This window comes from Ischnura elegans, chromosome 10 (assembly GCF_921293095.1).
Source record: "Ischnura elegans chromosome 10, ioIscEleg1.1, whole genome shotgun sequence".
NCBI classification, from domain to species: Eukaryota; Metazoa; Arthropoda; class Insecta; order Odonata; family Coenagrionidae; genus Ischnura; species Ischnura elegans.
The window spans coordinates 58,312,880-58,333,267 of NC_060255.1; the positions used below are offsets into that span (position 1 = coordinate 58,312,880).

Consider the following 20,388-nt stretch of genomic DNA (forward strand, 5'->3'; position numbering starts at 1 on the left):
ATTATGCTTTTTTATTCGTTTTTCTTGGTTAAAAAAATTGTTAGGCCAACTTTTCTGAGCTTTGCTTTTTATTGCAGAGACAATATGAAAATATGATAACATTTTATTGATTACTTTAAATTTAGAGATAACTCAACAGAATAACTTAATCTGATTGTAAATAAACAGATTAATTTAATCTGTTGAATCGGTGGCAAATTTCCTTCTGCTTAATTATTTTGCTCTCTGAATTATAGTGAGATATGTTTACAACCTTTGAAATTTCCATTTATACTTTCTTCGTATATATTTCATTAATAATTTTTTACTATATTTCCTTCCAACCATAAAATATGGAATTCTACAAAGTAAAGGCCTCAACAATTCAGTGCATCAAATTTTTACTATCAAAAAATATTAATAAAAATAAAAGACTTTTCTCTAGGAAAAAGTATACAATTATTTACAATTATATTATGTTAAATTATATTATATTATATTAAAGTAACACATAATATTGAAAAAGAGTATAATTTTCCATTGTGTAAACAAAGTCGTGGTCGGAATCGACCACTCATACCCGACGGGCATCACATTATCTGAGATTTTTGGCGTTCCAATCTTGGTCGCATGCGCAGGGGCCGTAAATCGCTCTTGTTGATGTTTACCTTGAGGGCGCTAGCGAGACATTTTAAGCGTTCGCTACAGCTGCAGTGTGAATTGAAGAGGGACTCCCTTTATCAAAGGACACTTCAGAGCACAAAAGAACTTCCGGAGAAAACACGAAAAAAGGGCATTTCAATGGGATGGGAGGCAAGTGCTTCGGCGAGTACCTTAGGAATAAGTGGCGCCGCGGCTCCTTATGCACCCGCCGTGCGCGCCGCGTATAAGGGTCGCCGATTATAGTGCAGCGACCGCGAGCGTAAAGAGGCCACGAAGGGATTACAAACGGAAGACGATCGCGAAGCGCTCCACCTTCGCGAAACGGAACAAGCTGAAGGATTATATGTTGACCGGATCAAAATTTTCTGTAGTGGGGCACAAGGAGGATAAAAACGAAGGAAGTTTCGAAATAAAATCCTGTCAACTCACTATGTGGTGCGTATCTAGATTGGATGATAACGTGATCGGAATATAGTGTTCCTAAGTTAACGAGTGCAAAGAGAAGTTATTGAATGATGTTACTTCCGTTGAAGTTGATTTCGAATCAGGAGTACAACAAGGAAGCGCTATAGGCCCACTTCTCTCTTTTTGATATTGGTGGTCATTAGTACCTACGCTTTTTTTGCACACGATGCAGTGTTGTACAGAAAATTACGCTTGTGTAATTGAATGGAAATTGGTATAAAAATATGATGCAGAAATAAAATTGGAGCATGTGATTGTTCCGGATTATATTTCCCATTTATAAAAAAATTGACAGTAGCTAAAAAAATAAAGATTTGGTGGAAGGCGGCTACTTTGGGCGTTTTCGTAAGTGGCAATAATCAAGTTAACTTGATTCCAAGTTCACTTGATGACGAAGGGCAATGGTCTCGTATGACGATTTACGAACAATATCCAACGGAGGAGACATCTTGCGGTCATCGTACATACATACTATGAGTACTATTGAAAATTTGATGGACATTTATTTTTAACCCTTGATGACCGCTTGAGGTAGTTTTTTGAGGAAGTTCGTTAGCTTTCATGTGAGAACCTTACCCTTCGTCATCAAATTAACTCGAAATCTAATAAAATTATTATTGGAACTGTCAAAAACGCCCTTGGTACTGCAGAATTTGAGAAATTAAAAACGGACTCACCAAGGATGGGAGCAAACATATTATACATACCCGCCAAAATTCTAGCGATGATTCAGGATTACCAGAATGCTTTCTTTGAATCACATCATACTTTCACAGGCCCATGGGCACTCGCCAGTGTACTCTGGGTGTTTTCGAAAGCGCCAATATTCAAGTTCATTTGGTGATGTATTGAAACAATCCATTATGAGAATTTTATTAGTACCTCCAACGAAAGGGACAGCTATCGGTCATCACCGCGTTTGTGACTTCGGTACTGCGTGCACTATTAGAAATGCGATGCTTATTGTTTTCTCGGCGATGAACGCTAGATGTCTTCTCGGTTGGGAATAGTTTTTAAAGCCATGCGAGATGCCTGCGTAACAAAGTGAAGTTAGCGTGATTATTAGATCTTTCGAACGAGGTAGTAGACTTTTTCAAGTATCATGTGATATATTCTGGCCCTATTTTGACTTTATTTTTTTATTTATCCTCATTACCCCAGAAAACAGCACAATGAGGACTTTACATCGGGAGTCAACAAACAATCAACAACAGACGATCACACATACCCATGTCCTGGTGGGGGAAACCTATCCAGGCGGGACTCGAACCCGCGACCTTCGGTATGGTAGGCGAGGACTGACCCCCGCCGCCACCGAGGCCGACAAGTCGACAGTGACAGGCCGACTTGTCTCGGTGGTGAATTGAAATCAATTTCGCATGGTTTTTTCCCATTAAATATTTTCAAAATTGGCCCCATGCGTGGAAGCCTTTAAATTGATCGCCCTTTCCTATGCTTACTCATAGTATTATCCCGGCAGAGTGAACGCAGCTGGTAATTAGCGCCACGCGGTGATCGTGGGCGAAAACATCGCGCTAACTCACGGAGAACATCTCCGCGGAGCACGCGTCGTTCGTGGTTGAAACGTGATCGTCTAATCTTCACGGAAGGCACGTCCCTCGCCTTTTGACGTGTGCGTGACAACGATATAATCACGGTTCGCCCACGAACACGTATATTGATTGCGATAGGGCTTATCCTTGAGATGAGAGAGTGATTCCACAAGATCGAAATGCATAATTTTATTTTAATATTCCACCTACCTTAATCGGTAGAATACTATAATAATAATAATCTTATCCTAATAGTCAGTATCAGCCGCATTGATGAAAGAAGGCGGATTCATTACAGGAAATTATTTAGGCACTTCAACGAAATATTCATGCTTTTTTCCGCCTTTTCTTTTTCTAAAATTATTTCCTCTGCTAATTCCTGATAAAAAATGTATTTATTGAAAATCAAAGGTATCACTTCTTAGTTCGCCTACGTTTTCACTCACGCTTCGTTTTTAAACGCAGCATGTTTCAATGGTAAGTTTTTCTGTTCAGAATTTGAAGGTTAAAATTTAAACCCATCTTTTTTTCTGTCATTTCGTCGTTTAATATATCATTGATAACGGAGCGTAGTGCATTTCGAATCATATTTCATGAAACAGGAATCATATGCTATTTATTTGGCTCTCGTACTTATATTTCAATTCTTAGGTGGTATTTGCAGTTTTTTCATTTTTCAATAATACTTGTGAGTGAAAATCAACAACTTATCCCATCGGTTTAAACAATAAAGCGCCCCTTAATTATCTAAGTTTCCTCTTATTTCGGCCAAGCTTTTATTGACGATATGAACGGAATAAAGAACCTAAAAATCGTTCTCGTGACTACTGAAAATGTTCTAGGCGCGTGCCATTGATGGAGAAAGCGAGATCTAAAATCCGAAATCCTTGAAATTCGCAGCCAATCAAAAATCTAGTCGCGTTTGAAGTAAGCAAGAATCTCTGTCGAATATGAATCAATCTATCGACGTCTTTTGTCGGACCAGCTATGATCCGAAGAGATTAGTCTGCATTTTAGTTTCCCACTTTCCAAGAAAATTTCTTTTTACCCGAGTAAAATAAAAGTAATCTCATGAAAATCTTTTCGCCGTCGCGACGTGTGCACTTTGAAAAATCTCGCCTTTTCAACACCACATCCAAACCAATCCATCTGTCTGTCTGTGAGAATAAATGACACGTTCCCCACTCCGAGCGATTGGGAATCCTAGATCACTTCTTCGAGTGGTTAATTACGCTCTTCGTCCCCAGAGCGCAGCACAATCCACTTCCTCCTTACGTCGTCATGGGAACACGAGGCGAAAACGATGCAGACGACAAGGAGAGGAGATGGGGAGGGCCTCTATCGGAAAAAATCGAACACATCCCTCTGGGACGATCGGAGCATCTGGCTGAAGCGCGCGTTTCACCACTTTCGTCACATTGGCCCCAAGGGCCTTAACGAGGCATCAAGTGGGGCCCTCGTGTCACGGGATCGATGTACTGAAGGCTCAGCGAAAATATCTACTCATCTTCTCGTATGGAAGGGTGGGAAACAGAAACAAAATGATATATTCGATAGCTATTACCAATAATGTTTTGCCTCTTTTAATCAAGCAACTAAGAGTCTTGCTGTAGTGTTTTTTTCTTTGAACCTCTGTCAAATGATATTTTTACGTAATTGTTGTGCACTTGTAAATTATCTCATGGGCCAAATGGCCAACCATAATAAATAAATTGAATTGAATAATTAATTCAAAGAATCCCACCAATGCCGGCGGGGTTAATTCCATGCCTGTCAAACCGGAGGTCGCGGGTTCGACTAGCTAACCTCTATCTAAGGCATTGGTGTGTGTGTGTGTGTTGTAAAATATTAGTTATTTGCGCTCCTTATCTGAAGGCCATAATGTGCTATTTTCAAGAGTCATTGGAAATTAAAAGAAAAGTTTTTAGAGGGTCTCGAAAGACTATCTGTAGTGGAAGGAATGCGTAGTTTTAAGGGTCATTTATCGTATTATGCATATATTAAAGCTAGCTATTATTTTTGAAATTTCAGGGTAGATGAGATTGAATCTGGCCAACTTCTGTCTTTATCTCAAATTTGAATATATTTCCTCATTATTTTATCGGGTGTTACTCTATGTAAATTTGAGAAACAGGAAAATGTTTACAAAGGTATATTCTTTATACTATTAAAGGTTCAAGTTGATTGCTTAAGGTTTGATGGTGTAATGCGTCACCAAATAAATGGTAAAATGCGTCCGATCTAACGGATCGGAAGGAATACGTCACCTTATACAAATATGAATGCGAACTTTTCTATCCCTCACGAAAGATTCTGTCAATGAAGGCAGAGACACCCAGAGAAGTACCGCTTGAGGAAAGAAACAGGAGGTAAGGCAACACGATTGGGAACACACGAGTAGGTGGCGAAATGCATAACAGGTGAATGGGGCAAAACGACACCGGAACTCAAAGAGCAGAGGGCATTTGACTCTCTTCCGGAGACGTTATTCTATCGGCGATTGGAAATCGTTCTGCCATGCCGTCAGATATCGGTTTATCGGCAATCGATACGAACACATTTGACTCTTTTTTTTCCATTTTTTTTCGAGAAGAACTTTCGTTTGAAGAGGCCAAGTTTTCATATGCGTCCGAAGGAAAAAAATGTATGAGCTGGGCCCTCGATATTAAATCGCCCAAATTAAGTAGCGAGCTATGAGATGAAGATATATATTGATGGACATGAGAGTTTCAGCTTTAAACTTTTACAGTTACCACATAGACGAATGTTACTATCATCTTCTCTGACTCAGAACTCCTGGAAACCGACCTGAGCAAATTCTTGTAAAATTGTAGTCAATAGCCTAGCAGTGGTATAAAATTTTATAAACATATTTTTAAACGAAATACTCATATTTTAATGGCCTATCAAAATTTTAGGGCTGAAAATTAATCTGTCCCCTCAACTTCGCCACTTAAAGTATGGAACGACGATACCTTGTCTCCAAATGGAGCCAAGCAATTGCGCATCTGGCCATCTTGGGTAGGGCCTCCAGCATTGATCAACATTTAAATGAATGGGAAGTTGTGGAACTTGGAAAATGTTTATCTCCTTTTTTAATTCATATTGAACTTAAATTTATTCTTATAAAATATTGGTGCGTTACAAAAAATACTCCGAAATATTTTTTTAAGGATTTTGCATATTGTCCCATTTAAAATAAATGGTAGCCGGCCATATTGTTGAGCTTCGGTTTGGCTGCTGCTGATAGCGTGCGCGGTGCACAGCGATTGTGATTCTATTGAATTTGATTTCGGTGAACTTTGGTCAATGTTCGATGCACCCATGCTGCAAAAATGTTCGACAGTAACATTGCAATTTGATAAAATAGTTACAGTAGCTCAAGGGAATTAGAACACAATAGTAATGTATTGTTGATTCGCTATGTAAGAGCTTATAAGTATACGTCAGGGATGGTAGATTTATTTGCTTAATTTATTTACAGAGGGCCAAAACACGTTACCGTCATTATTTTTTAGAATGAGAAGAATCATATAACTTGCATGACGATCAGCACTGTTGTGAAGGTTCAAGTATTTGAGATATCTATGTGTGTTTATGTGTGATAAAAATATGGAAATATTTGATTCAAGGCAATTTTTGGCAAAATCGCGAAAACATTAAAATACTCACCAAATGCACTATATTTTTCGCCAAATGGTCGCGATTTTTTTAGCTTGAAATGATTTAATACCCCTCTAGCAAGTTTCATCAAATATTATTTTTTATTCCCCGTCATATTTTGAAACTTTCGTGTTTGTTCTTATTAGCGCTCTTATTTTACGGTTTTAGCTTCGAAATATTTCCCTGGGCCTCGCGTGGAACTTTTCCACGGTTGGCTGCCTCGGTGAAGAATACGACAGTCGGAATATTGCACCACGGAGAAGATGATTATGGTGATCAGAGGTTCTGCCTATTCGGAGCAAGCGGGGAAGATTTACACGTGCCTGCCTTCCTACTAATTAACATTTCAATTACCCTCTCCGTCAACTTTGCTGGCTTGATTTCCGGCTTATTTATATGTAATCTTATTTTTCCATTCCCACGCTTTGCATGCTGGGTACCTGCTCAAAACATCCCTTCTACTTAAAGCAACAAGCGTTTCAAATCATTATCATCTTCGGAGTAAAATAAGCTGTATGTAAACAAGTATTTTTACGCCAAATACAATACTATAATTGATTCGGAGGAGTATTTTTATGGTATTTTACGTTTGACTGCATGACATTACGTATTATGACATAAAGATATTGTTTACGCAAAAGGTAGCGTGTTCTTATATAAGCGTATATTTAAATTTCTGGCGCGCTAAAAACTAGTGCGCCAGGGTGCTATATAGATAATTAACAATAAATCATTTTCTCTTGAATTTTATTAAAACCCTTGGACTCTGTTTCCATTTTTTTTGATAAATCGAAGGAAATACCAGCAGGTATAGTGTAAAAAAGTGCCAAATTTTTATCAATCGTCGACATTCCAGTGATTCGATTTCATTACTTCACGAAGCCTGGCGGTGGGGTAAAGTCCTCCCCTGCCAAACCGTAGGTCGTGGGTTCGAATCCCGCCTGGGTAGGTGATCCCTATCCAGGGCATGGATGTTTGTGTTGTACTTTGTTAATATTGGAAACCCTCGTTGTAAAAGGCCGTTATGTGCTGTTTACGGGGGATGTGATAAATAAATAAATAAGCGTCAGACTTCTACTTTTCGTTAAAGGCATATATTTTATTATTAAATATTTTTTATTTTATTCATTTATCTCAATTACTCCCGAAAACAGCGCAGCGTGTCCTTAACGTCGGGAGTTTTAACAACTAGCAACAGATGATCCATGTCCAGGAAGGGGAAACCTATCCAGGTGGGACTCGAACCCGCGATCTTCGGTATGGTAGGCGTGGGCTTATCCTCGACGCCAACGAGGGCGACGAAATAATTCGGTATCTTTGAAAATAAGTGGTGCTACCCTAGAGAATAAACAGAAAATGTTATTCATCGGGAAAAGTCAATGGATTATCATTCGTTATGCGCATTTCAAATGCATTTGTAACGTACATGTACCGTATACGGTAAATCATACCTAAATTTTGCCCTAGTCGTTTTTTTTTCTAAAATTTCTTACATTGACGATGTATTGTTTGCACTAGCTGTAAAGCGATAAGAGGTGCTAAAACTATGATCAGTGGAGTATTTAAATATTCTGTGTTGAACGCCATAGGTGCTTTAACATATTTGTTTCCGCTTTGAGCCTTTTACGCTTATAAATAGACATGCATTCATCAATAATTCCTTTCTGCCGTTGATAAATGATAGATTTTACGAAGACAGTGTTTCCAACTCAAGAGAATGTTTTTAATGTTTGCCAGTTACTTCTTAACGGGGATTTTAGAAACCAGTCGGTGTTGCCGGATTGTATAAAAACATTTTCCCGCTTTACGCGGCACCGGTGTTGTCGCTCGTCCTTACTCTCCGGCCCCATTTGACAGCACTGCACGTCCAAATGGGGCCTGGTGTGCTCTCCCGGAATTCCTTCGTCGACGAATAGACTCATTCGCGTGTTGCAATTAGCTGCTCCGTCGTTGATGGCGACATTTGACCGCCGCTGCCACGGTGATTTGGGGTTCCCATAATGCGAATGCCGCTGCCTGCTGTGCTTCCGATAACGCCCCTTGCAGCTCCAACCCTCACACCGCAGTTTAAAACGACCTCTCGTCACGTGATACACATATCCGCCTCCCCCATACCAGTGAGTGATAAGAAATACATCCGCATTTTACCACACAAGGTGCCTTAATGTGCGTGTGGCAGGTTTTTTTTAGGACTCCAGCCTCTAACAAAAAACGGAGACGTGCGTACTGAGGCCCCTCCTAGCATTTATTGAAATCCTTGATTTTTACTAGGAAAAATTAATACTAATCCATTGGTTCTGCAAAATATCCCTCTTAATTTATCGTCGGAAATAAAAATTCAGTGCGGTTCTGAGATGATATTCCCCGTGCTGATCTCCTCAGACTTATCTAACTTATCTAGATGCGAGGTATATCTGTTGATGATCTTCATATGGGTGTGTTTCTTCGTCTTCTTACATGGTGCCTCGGCCGGACTACTATAATACATCTTGGGTGCTGGTACCTGGTAGCTGCATCTTAAACCCGAGTTCACCGCACGATACCTGACTTGACATTATTCCGAAGATGCTTGCGATAGGAGAATTTTCAATACGAAACTCTGAAACCTCGAAACCGTCCATACCTGTATCATGGGCGGTTCGAAATGTTTGATTTGGGATTTTCGCTATTAATTAAGCTATTAATTTTGTCTTTCATGTAAAAGGTTGATGCAAACAGTTTAAGGTGTGATACTTTTGACTCAAACAGCTGTTTCACTCTTTCATCACTGGCGTTGCTGATGTTTCATTAAGGAGTAAAGATTTTTTTCCGTTGATGTAGCGGAGGATGTAGAAGAGAATGTAGTTGGAAAGGATTACTAAGTTTAATGCTTATGTAGGCATGACAAACTTCTATCACGTGAAAATTTTGTACTTTGATTTTATGACCCAATCTTGATAAGTGATACGCGTGAAACAGAGGCCTCATGAACGTGCTGTCCGCTATAAGTGAAATTCACGACACTGAATAATGGTACAAAATGAATACAGGTTCAGCGGGCTGTTTGATGTCGAAGAGCTCTTTCCTTTCAATTTCATCATGGAAATACCTAAATACACATTCCATTATTTTTAAACACCGCCGTTTGTCGTCTGAAAAAGTGCTGTTACGAATTTGCGGAGGTGTTACGTGGCCCATGTAATCGAAATACCGTACATGAGAGAAATAAACTAGCATGTGGATTAATCCTGGTTGAGCTCTATACTCACATATACGGACCAATCTGAGGTCGGTACCAGTTATTGCGTGAAAGGGTCGGGAATAAAGGGTTGCTATCAGTGGTATAGAGGGTTTTTGTTGGTTTTTAACAGAGTATTTGAAAATAAGGGAATATTTTGGTATTTCCATGATTAAATTGAAAGGAAAGAGCGCTTCGACATCGAACAGCCCGCTGACCTGGATTCAAATTGCATCGTAAAATTTCACAGGAAATGCTAAGCGAGTATTTTGTCATTTCTGGCTTCAAAGGAAACATAAGGTATGACAGATATGTTATAAATATCAGTTTATACTCACTAATGAATTTATATTGAGGTGATTGCAGGTACAGTGTATATTGGGTCACTGTGGTGGAAGGTGTATTGGCGTTGAAAGTGTGACTATTTTTTAATATAATTATTCAAAAGCATCCTATATGGCCTTCGCATTGAATATAAAACCTATAATCTGCAGCTTTAACAAATATGAAGTATTAAAAAAACTAATAAAGAATAAAACTTAAAGATTCAGGAGAAGATGGCTTTTCTAAGCTGCCTCCAGGGAAGGGTAGGTAAACGAAATGGTTTTGAAAAAGGAAGACAGTCTGTAAAAAAGTGATCCCTGGGAGAAAGAAAGACGGAATTTATATTGACCTAGTAGGTGGTTATTACGAATGGCGCTGGTGGGAATGTGGAGTGAAAAGAATAGGAATATTTCTGAGGACCGCTACTTAAAGTTTCAGGCAGTGTAAACGATGGAAAGATTTCAAGTATTCTACAGTTGGACAGTGGGGCCAATAATAGGGTAGACATTATTTCATTATTTCATACATGAATTACGGAGTCAAGGAGCGCGTTGTCGGACTACTGAAAAAATTAAACTAACTGTGCCTTCAAGAATTTTCGGGTTGGAAATTCAGGAGTTAAATTCTTCTATAAACTGTGTGATACACTCCTACCTCACAAAAGCCTAGAGTTTTGATTTTAAAACCAAATCTTGATAAGTGATGGACCACGGTGAAACAAATGCCGCATGAACGCGAAAAGTGAAATTGTTGGCATTGAATGAGATTTGAGGGCGTGATACCGGGCATAAGGTCAACCGGATGAAATCACGCCCATGCCAGCGGAAAAACGAGCTAAGGTAGAAAGGCTAAAGTTTATAACAACCAAATCGTCACGGCCAACTCCGTCCTTGGTGAGCAGGCCGCTATCTTTCAAAGTCTCAATGCCGCATTTGCTCCAAGGTAAAGGCCTCAAGTACGAAGGCTGATCGCGCGATCTGAGTAGTTATCTCTCGAAAATCATATTTATTAACCATGATTAATTTAGATGAGGCACCACTCTGTCTCTTTGAAGCTTGAATTTTGTTGCCACTTCCGGCTAATATTAAAGGTTTTCAAAAAATGTCCTCAGCGCGGCAATGAGGTGAGAGCTGGAGGGGAAGTTAATGGTATTTATTGATAGAATGGAAGTGATTCATAAATCTTCATTCGAAAAGGAAAGTTCATTTTTGGATGGGGTTTCAGGCTTGGTGGTGAGTCGCAAAATGTGTATTCACTTACATTAAGGTAGTTTGATCGCCTTGGTAAAAAAATATGAGAACTTGATGAAACTTAGTTAACATATTCTTTGAAAGGCGTAGTTTCAATGATTCGAAGAAAAAGGGGTTCCCATGTGCCGTTTTTGAAATATTTGATGGTAAAATTAGGATAATTTAGCATGGGATCTTATAGGGAAATACGGTTTTTTTCACCTAGCGAAGCTGTTTAAAACAATACGTTGTTCAGACGGCACTCATAAGGAACAACATTTTGTGATCCCTGGGACGAATCCAAATATGTACGGGGAAGTACAAGTTCATGATTAAATAAGAACGATATTTGCGAAAAACTGCCTGAAACTGATAAGATGGGCGCCGGGATCTCTGGTGCCAACATTCTGAAACGAAAACCACTGCACCGACTTCGCCTAAATTACGCAAATATATTAAAATTTCCGGCTTTCACATACTATTAACTATATATTGTTTATAAGTAAATTTTTTAGGATTTACTATATAGATTGTGAATATTTAGTTGACAGTTAAGTGTGCAAAGGTTGTAACCAGTGCCGAAACTAGTCAAGTTAACTACTGTAAATACCTTTAAAAATCATTTGTGATGTTTGAATTGTGCTGAGGTGCAAAATTGTTTTCACATTTCATTCCTCATTATATTTTCGTTTGTTTAAATTTTTTGGCGACTCTTTTGCGTAAATAATAGGTAGCCCAAGTATATCATTTGACTTCAGCCGATGCAGCTCTAACCAGTGGCTGATTACCTATATTAAGAGGAATGAAAATAAACGTGATTTATTTTGAGTCGAAATAAATAATCTTTTTTTAGAGATATGCTTGTTTTCTGAAAGAGTGCTGTTATGACGTTGCCCAGGTAATGGAAATACCCTACATGAGAGATATTCACTAGCGTGTGGCTTAATCCAGGTTGATCTCTATGCTCACATATACGGAACTATCTGTGATTTTTATCACTTATTGAGTGAAAAGGCTTACGAAAAGAATGTATTTTTATCGTCGGTATGTAGGGTTTCTGTGGAATTTACACGGAGCATTTAAAAATAAAGGAATGTTTAGCTATTTCCATGATTAAATAGAAAGGAAAGACTGCTTCGACATCCAACATTCGACTGACCTGGATTCAAATTACATCGTAGCATTTCACAGGAAATACTCTACGAGTGTTTTTATCATTTCTGGCTTCAAAGGAAGCATGAGTTGTGACGGATATGAACTAAATTTCAGTTGATGCTCTCTAATGAAATTATAATCAGCTGAATAGAAGATAAAATTAGGTCATAAATTTATTGCCCAACTAATAGGCCCCCTGAGAAAAAAATCGTATTGATTTAGAGAGAATTTGAGATTTATTTATAATAGCAAGCCTCGCCAAATTTAATTAAGTCTTTTAAAAAAATGAGGATGTGTGCTTTGGGTCGATAACAATGGCCAAATACATCTTTTGTAGCGGAATAATGTTGCTCAGTAACAACAGAAAGCTAAGTTTTACGAGGAAAAACCGTACAATCTTCTATATTATTTCTACTGAATAGATACCTTTTTCTCAACTTATACGCAACCAAAATCTACAAATGAGGTACCAAAATGCATAGAATTTATCAGAGAACATGCGACGGCATATCTTACTTCCTAAATATTGCTATTGATTCCTAAGCTCGGTTTTTAAATAAAAAAATAAAAAATAAAAAAAATTAAAAATAAATAAAATGTAAATCCAAAAACCGGTAGATATTCCTGACGTTAACGGCGCACAAACTGATACATTTGTTCATTTGCAACAATATCTCGCATTCTTTAAATAACTTTTATCAAAATGCGGCTGATTCCACATTCAAGTCTCCTGTTGATACATAAGTATGAGTCATCATGTTCGTTTAACAGAGGATAGTGTAATTAGGCCCCCTGAGAAATTCAGAGATCAGAAATTAAAGAGGTCCTCTGACCTCAATTTGTACATGAACATTCCAATTAAATTTGTACATAAGACCCAGCCTTTTTTTCTACATTTTAAAATTAGAAACGCGCCTATCCCTCTGTGGACCTGCATTGAAAAGAGCGGGGGAAGCCCGCTGGGAGCAGGCGCATCACGCTCGTTGTATAAAAAGGGAGTAGGCTTTTGTGGAGCAGCCATTATGGTCAATATTATGAATAAAACGTGACTGACGTTAATGGTACACTTATGAAATCAAGTCAATTGACTCACTGAAACTCGTATAAAAGAAGCGTTATGTTTGCCGCGATAAAAACCCTCTAGAGCTCACTCATGATCATTCCACAGTGGGTTTTGGATGATTTAGTTTACGCAGCATTGTAACGTAATAACTTCTTATTTTCTTAATTTGTTTACATTTCACTCGAAGTATCTCGGGTGAATAATCTCTTCTTATTTCTTTGTATTTTATTTTTTACCTGCTTTTACTTGATCGGTGATTCAGAAAATATTTCATTAAAACATACCTTATAGCATGATATATAGCATGATTGAATTACTTGTTGAGGTTGAAAAGGAAAGACCGGATAATTCTTCTGAATTTCTTTATTCGACTGTAACGTAGGACGTTTGTTTTTTCCGTATACTCTTTTTTTTATTAAGGATACAGTTTCTTTTTGTCTCACTACTTCGAGCAGCTTTCCTTTTTTCTCTCCTTCTCAATAATTCTCCCCGCAATCCTCCCATCAAAATTTCCCTAACTACATCAATAAATAAATATCAAACGTTATGCGACCATGATTCCGACGTTGGACGACATATTAATGTGTGGAGCTCTCAGTATATAATGCGCCATTTATATATTTTTGAGTTTAATGAATTAAGAAAAATCAAGGTTAAGTCATCTCCAATGCATTTAAATTGATTGCAATCCAATGTGTCGCTCTCTAGATGGCCACACGTGTAATAAGTAGACTTAACTAGATGATAGGATGTCGTAAACCCATAGTATGGAGCTTGTAATGCCAGCCGCGTGCAAGTTGACTTCGTTCGAGGAGGCTCAGGTCTATCCCGTTCGAAGTTGCTTATGCTTCCTCTTTGCTCGCTTTTTAATCGGTTTCCATAAATGTCCGCAGCGCGGCGTTGAATGAAGAGCGATCCGATAAATCATATTATTTACAATAAGTGTGTGCGCTTCCAAGGATTGTTGTGTATACGAATTTGATGTATCATATTAAGGAGTTTATGAGAGGATCGTTACGTAAAAGCTTAAGGAAAAGGTTAGTGAAGAGTCTGATCTGAAGTGTAGCGCTTTACGATGCGGGAACATGGACTCTTAGGAAGGAGGACGAGCGAAGATTGGAACCATTAGAGATGTGAGTGTGGAGAAGAATGGAGAAGGTGAAGTGGACGGAAAGGAGGAGGAAAGATGAAGTGCTGGACATGGTGGGTGAGGAGAGACAGATCTATATGAGATACGGTTGAGAAAGAAGGTATGGATGGAGCAAGTGCTCAGCGGGAAAGGGGATAATGAAAACGGTGTTAGAGGGTAGAATGTTAGGTAAACGAGGGAGCTGTCGAGACAGAAGGTAGAGATGGAGTGAGTACTTAGTGAGGAGGGGATGTTGAAAACGGTATTAGAGGGGAGAATGTTAGGTAGACCAGAGAGGAAGGAAGGAAGAGAATAGAATTTTAAATAGAATGGAATATATTAGGGCTTATAGTGAATAGAATTAGGAAGTCCATGATGTGAAGGGAAACTGCCAGATTACATGTCAAATACTCCATAGAAACCTATCTTAATCAGTAGAATACTTTAATAATAATAATGCAAAACTTCGGCAAGGTATACCTGGAAAACACTGGCATTAATCTTTTCACCTCAAACCATGCATTAACCTTTTCACCATCATGCATAGACAACATTTTTTCTATTCCATTCCGAGAACTTTTCAAACCACCCTCGTGCATTCAAATGAGCTTTGCGTGACAGACAGCACATCCAGTTGCCGAATGGTGGATCCTTCATTTTAGCAATCGCTGTTGCGCGATTGAAAGTCATCGTGCTCGTGTGTCTTTTCGACCTCTCATCTGCTATCGATTCTCATCCGACCTAGGAGCCCGATTGTCCTTTGTTATCCTCGCGAATGCTTTGTGGAGCCGACGGGCCGAGAGCCGATAAATGGCCATTCTAATCGATCGATGTTATCTCTCTCTGGCGGTCGTTTTCTCCGTAATTGACGAAGCCAGCGACTTCTGGCCCGCTGCCAGAATGAACGACCATTATCAACAACACCCGGCCGACGATAAATACTAGCCATAGGAGATTGTTATCTTTTTTTGAGGTGCTCTTTTAAGGAGTCTTTGGCGGAAAGCGTCCTGACAGCAGATTATCGCAATTTTTCCTTTCCCACTGCTTATTTTTGATAAGGATCATTTTCAATCATCAGTTTATTAATGCTATTTAAATAAACACTTGAAATTACATTGGTCCCAACCATTTTGTACCTTGAAGATGATGTAGTAACATCGAATCGTTAGTCGCAACAAAATAATTATAATGGTAGAAAATTGCAAATATTTATTTCAATATGGAAAAATTCCATTCCATCGCGCTTGGATCTTCGGATTTTATTTCTTTATTCATATTATTGATATGTGCAAGCACATCCATCATCAGGCTTAGATAATTTTATTTTCTTGTATCTTGAGAACGGACTGAAACACTGCATTTTTATTTCGCTCATCAGACTTCATTTATACATTTCCTTTCCTTAATGGAGATATAATTCGGTTAGCCGAAGGCTACTGTATCATGCTGGGAGCTAGAATTAAACTAGTGTTGTACCAATTGTGAGAATTAGCATTCCCTGATAGTTTGATAGCAATGGTGGAGGATTTCGTGCAGGGTTACATGGTCCTGGAAATGCTATGCTCGCTTGGAATTCCCGATATTGTTCAAGGTTAAATATCTTTTGATCTAGACTTGGGAAATATTGGTGAGGGAAATTCATTTAAGAGAGAAGCGTTGTTCATTTAAGTCACATACTGAAGACTATTTAGTATGTGACTCAGTGAAGAGTTAGTGGGAATTTTGTACAGATGGGAAGGAAGAGCCTGTCCCTCATATATCTGAATTGTTTTTAGGTGTGTAAGTGCAGCCGGCTCTTTAATTATTTCAACTATATACTATAGCGCTCGCTACTTCAACGGGCGTGTGGCAGGGGTTGGGGGGTGTCTTAGGACATCTGCCGCATACGATATAAGAAGACGAGATGGGCGTTGGAGTGAAGTAATCTACAGATTTAGGTTTATATTTATGTAATTATTGAATGTTTTTATTTATATGTCTGTTCTCTCTTTTCAGGTAAGTTCGAGCCATGTCTGTCTAAAATACCGCGTGTGTGAGTCTATCATTCCTTCTGTCATCACTGAGTGGATATTGAGGTACGTTTCTGCATATTCGGCTGTGGTTTAATTCCGCCCACTCCCCCGTCAGCACTGGTATCGGGGTTTTTATTTTTTAAGGGGAAAATTAGTCCGACTGGATAATATTTCATGAATGCCAGTTACATGAAATATTCATTGGAAATATGAATCGTGAATGAAACGTACCTGCCGAGAAATTGTTATTAAAACCACTTATGTAAACAATCCGCAGTTATGAAGAGCTTTTTGAGTGCTATTTATGAAGTAATCACTGAAATGACTTGTATAAGGTTTATTACTGTGTGCAGGAAGACGTTTTATTTCGCATTATTATTTTTACTTTCATTCTAAGAGGTGTTGTGGAGAAAACCATCGCTGTGTTTTCTTAACTTTATGGAGATTAATTGGATTATTTTTCTAATTCCCCCTACTATTTGTCGTATTCAAGGATCATTAAAGCGCTAAATTGTTATACGATTGTCTCTTCCATTATGCAATTCCATCATAGTAGAATATTCCCCCTTGCCCAAATTTTTAAACACATATAAGGTGGAAAATTCCAATAAATGATTGTTAAAGTCACTTCCTGTAAGCAGAAATGTTTTTCACTTGAAAACAACTTGGAGAAAATTTTGGGTTTGAGGTAGAAAAGAAGCAAAATCATGATTAGCAGAAAAACTGTATTACGATTGTCATTATTTCCCGTCTATCGCGGTTTTCAACAATATGGCAGTTTAAAAAAAAACCTGTCCTGGATCAAGTCCTGGAGCAAGTGTCGCACTTCCAGTACTTAGGATGCGATATAACACATGACGAGGAAAAAGATATTATAAATAAGGTTAACACTTTTCAGAGAATATGTGGAACTATTAGAAGAACTCTAAAGAACAAAACACAAATAAAATTTTACAAAGTGATGGCAGTCCCTACTGTACTCTACGGATCAGGATGTTGGGTACCAAAAAAGAAGGAATTAAGGCAGATAGAATCGTCTGAAATGAAATTTTTAAGATCAGTAAAAGGCTGCACAATATTGGATAAAATAAGAAACACTCAAATAAGAGATGAACTGGGTGTCCAGGCAGTCACTGACAAACTTAAGGACTACAAACATAAGTGGAAGGAACATTTACTTCGAATGCCAAATGAAAGAATTCCAAAACAAGCAATGGAATACCAACCATTTGGCAAGAGAAGTATAGGAAGACCAAGGAAAAGATTGTAATGTGGAGCCGGAACAGGCTTAGTAGCCTAATCCTGGTAGGAAGAAGAAAAAAAAACCGTAGCAATGAATAGAGATTAGGATCATCGTAAAAATTAGCTCCATGGCCTCCGTGTGTTAAAAAAAGAATAAATACTTTCCCGGCGATTGGACCCGCACTCTGGGTTTTCATAGAAAAAATAAACTGGAGCCATCTACCTACAATATTACAAAAGAGGATCCTGAAGTCGGTCTCTAAATTTGTTGTCACCCACCGCGCCTTTAAATGGTTTTCCACGTGTCGATGACGGACCAAGTGATCCGAGTTTCACGAGTATATAAGGTATAATTAGGGTTATTAATCGAAATGTATACACGTAATGATATGATCTATCAAATTTATTAGTTTGCAATGCTATTCCTCGCAATGTCAAACATTATTCTACAAAAAAAAATGAAAAAAGTGGGCCGCATTGCACTCATCACCGTACCGCGGACATTTTCGAAAGACAATTTAACTGCGACCGAAGAGGCAACAGAAATAAGCCTTCTATGGGATGAGATTGGGCCTCCTCTATGGAGTCCCCTTACATCTATCATTCTTCCGCTGAACTAGAACACTGAACTGCCCCCGTAAGCTATTGAAATAGACTTATGCTACGCTAAGTGCTCCACGCTAAGATGATTTATTTTTTTGCCAAAACAATGCGAAATACTCGTGTTTAAAGTGATGCAGCTACTCGATCATGGTCAGTGCTAGATCGGATATAAAAGCAACTACAGGATATAAAAGAAACCTCATTTATACGTTTCCTGAATACATATTAGAAGCTAATTGCGCTAGCAATTTCTTCATCCGCTTTTGTGTGATAAAAGGTACTTTTTTATGGAACGAGGAAAACGGTTGCTTCACGTTGAACGCTTTTTTTTCAAGATTATCTCCACTGGGCTTCCACAACTTCTGCTACTCTGGGAAATGCATTTACGAGTGTTCGTTCCTTCATTATTTTTTTTCTCATGTCATTACATGTGGAAGCCTTATGAACGTGTCATTGAGGCACCTGTACTTGAATTCCACGCCGATTGCCATAGAAACTTTAACCTCACTCCAATCGCTATTTTTTTCTGTGCACCGGCCTCCTCTGCCCTTGCAAGTCTAGATACTCAAGTTTAAAGTGATGTAGATTCTCGATAATGGTAACTACTCTATCGGTTGTAAGTTAATAAATTGGATATAAATGCAAATCTAGGTACATTACTTACATTCTTCATGCAAAAACGGATAATAAATTGTTGATGTAAGGATGAGTTTCATACGATATGGTGGAAAAGTTGATAAAACTTTCGTTATATTCGCTGTTCATTCCATTACTATCGGTTGAGTTATCACCGAGATAAAAGCACTTCAAAATCGCGCATTGCGACTCTTCGCAAGAACAGTAATATTCTACGCTGCATCAATAGCATCCATTCATTGATCCTTATCCATTCTCAGGTGAATATTTGGGTATATTCCTGAGGCTAGATCATCGACCACTTACTCTAAAAAGCTCACCCATCGTCTTGTCATGAGAGCCTTTCGGGAGCCTTAGCGGTTCGTGCCGACACTGATGAACAATTTTCCTCATTAAACGGAATATAAACCCAGCCGATATTTTACAATGTCTCTCAGAGATGTTTATCAACAAAATATGTAAAAAAATAAGTGAAGTTTGAAGGGTGGGTAATGTGAAAAACGAACGGATAATCGTTTGTGCTTATGGTCGTAAAGTTTTGAAGGCTTATTCTGCCATCTTTTTCTGTTTTAGAATCCCCTGCATAGAATCTATCCCAGAACACAGTGGCAGACTTCCTTCTAAATCTTGGTACCGTCTGCTCAAATCAGAACCCCGTAGAAAATACGAGAAATATTTTTGCAAAAAAAAAACTGGCCTTATTCACATCAGTTTTTACAGTATGTGTGTAAAGGCCGTTTTACATGTGGCACGGAATTGCGCAGGTTAGAACTGCATTAATTTCTAAAATGGCGTGGAATTGTGCGAATGAATGAATGAAATTAGGACAGGGGCTATTTTGCCATCTCACGTCCACGCATTCTCGCATGTGTTCTAGCATTTCACCGCTTTACACGACGCAATTTTGACTGCGCCTTCGTACACACGTCAGATTGTGCGAGTACGTGTCTCGTATAAAACGGCCTTCACTAATAGTTTAAGCTTTTTTCCGCTTATATTTAAGTGAAATTTTCGTTGGTGTGTCAGACATAGTGAAATATAGGATTTTTTTTTGATTCTCAGTTTTAATAACTTTGTTGTTGCCTTGTGAAGTATTATATAGTGCTTTGTGAAGAGTTATATTCTTTATCGTCACCGTCTCTGATTATCTTTGTACTTCGAACGTTAATTGACTGTAAATCTGGGGGAAGTAATTTTGGCTATTAAAGCTATGAATATGTGCAATTATCATCTGAAAGCAAATATATTTCACCAGATACATCATGATTTAAATTTTGCTAATGTTCCGCATCAATATTGAGAAGCAGCTGAATTTTTCCCCTCTGCATCGCAATAAGCGAGGTTACATAAAAAATAATTTGGAATTGATGCTTTTTTAATTTTGTAGCGGGATTAATATTAATGCTGTTATTCATTAATTTTTGATTGCTCGTGAAACATTTGCAATTTCGGGAA

General features: G+C 38.3%; 1 protein-coding gene across 1 annotated transcript in view; it reads left to right on the plus strand.

The window, feature by feature from the left end:
• The window catches only part of LOC124167131 (furin-like protease 1), a 457,244-nt gene that overhangs the window by 275,345 nt on the left and 161,511 nt on the right, over positions 1-20,388 (plus strand). The window lies entirely within an intron of this gene.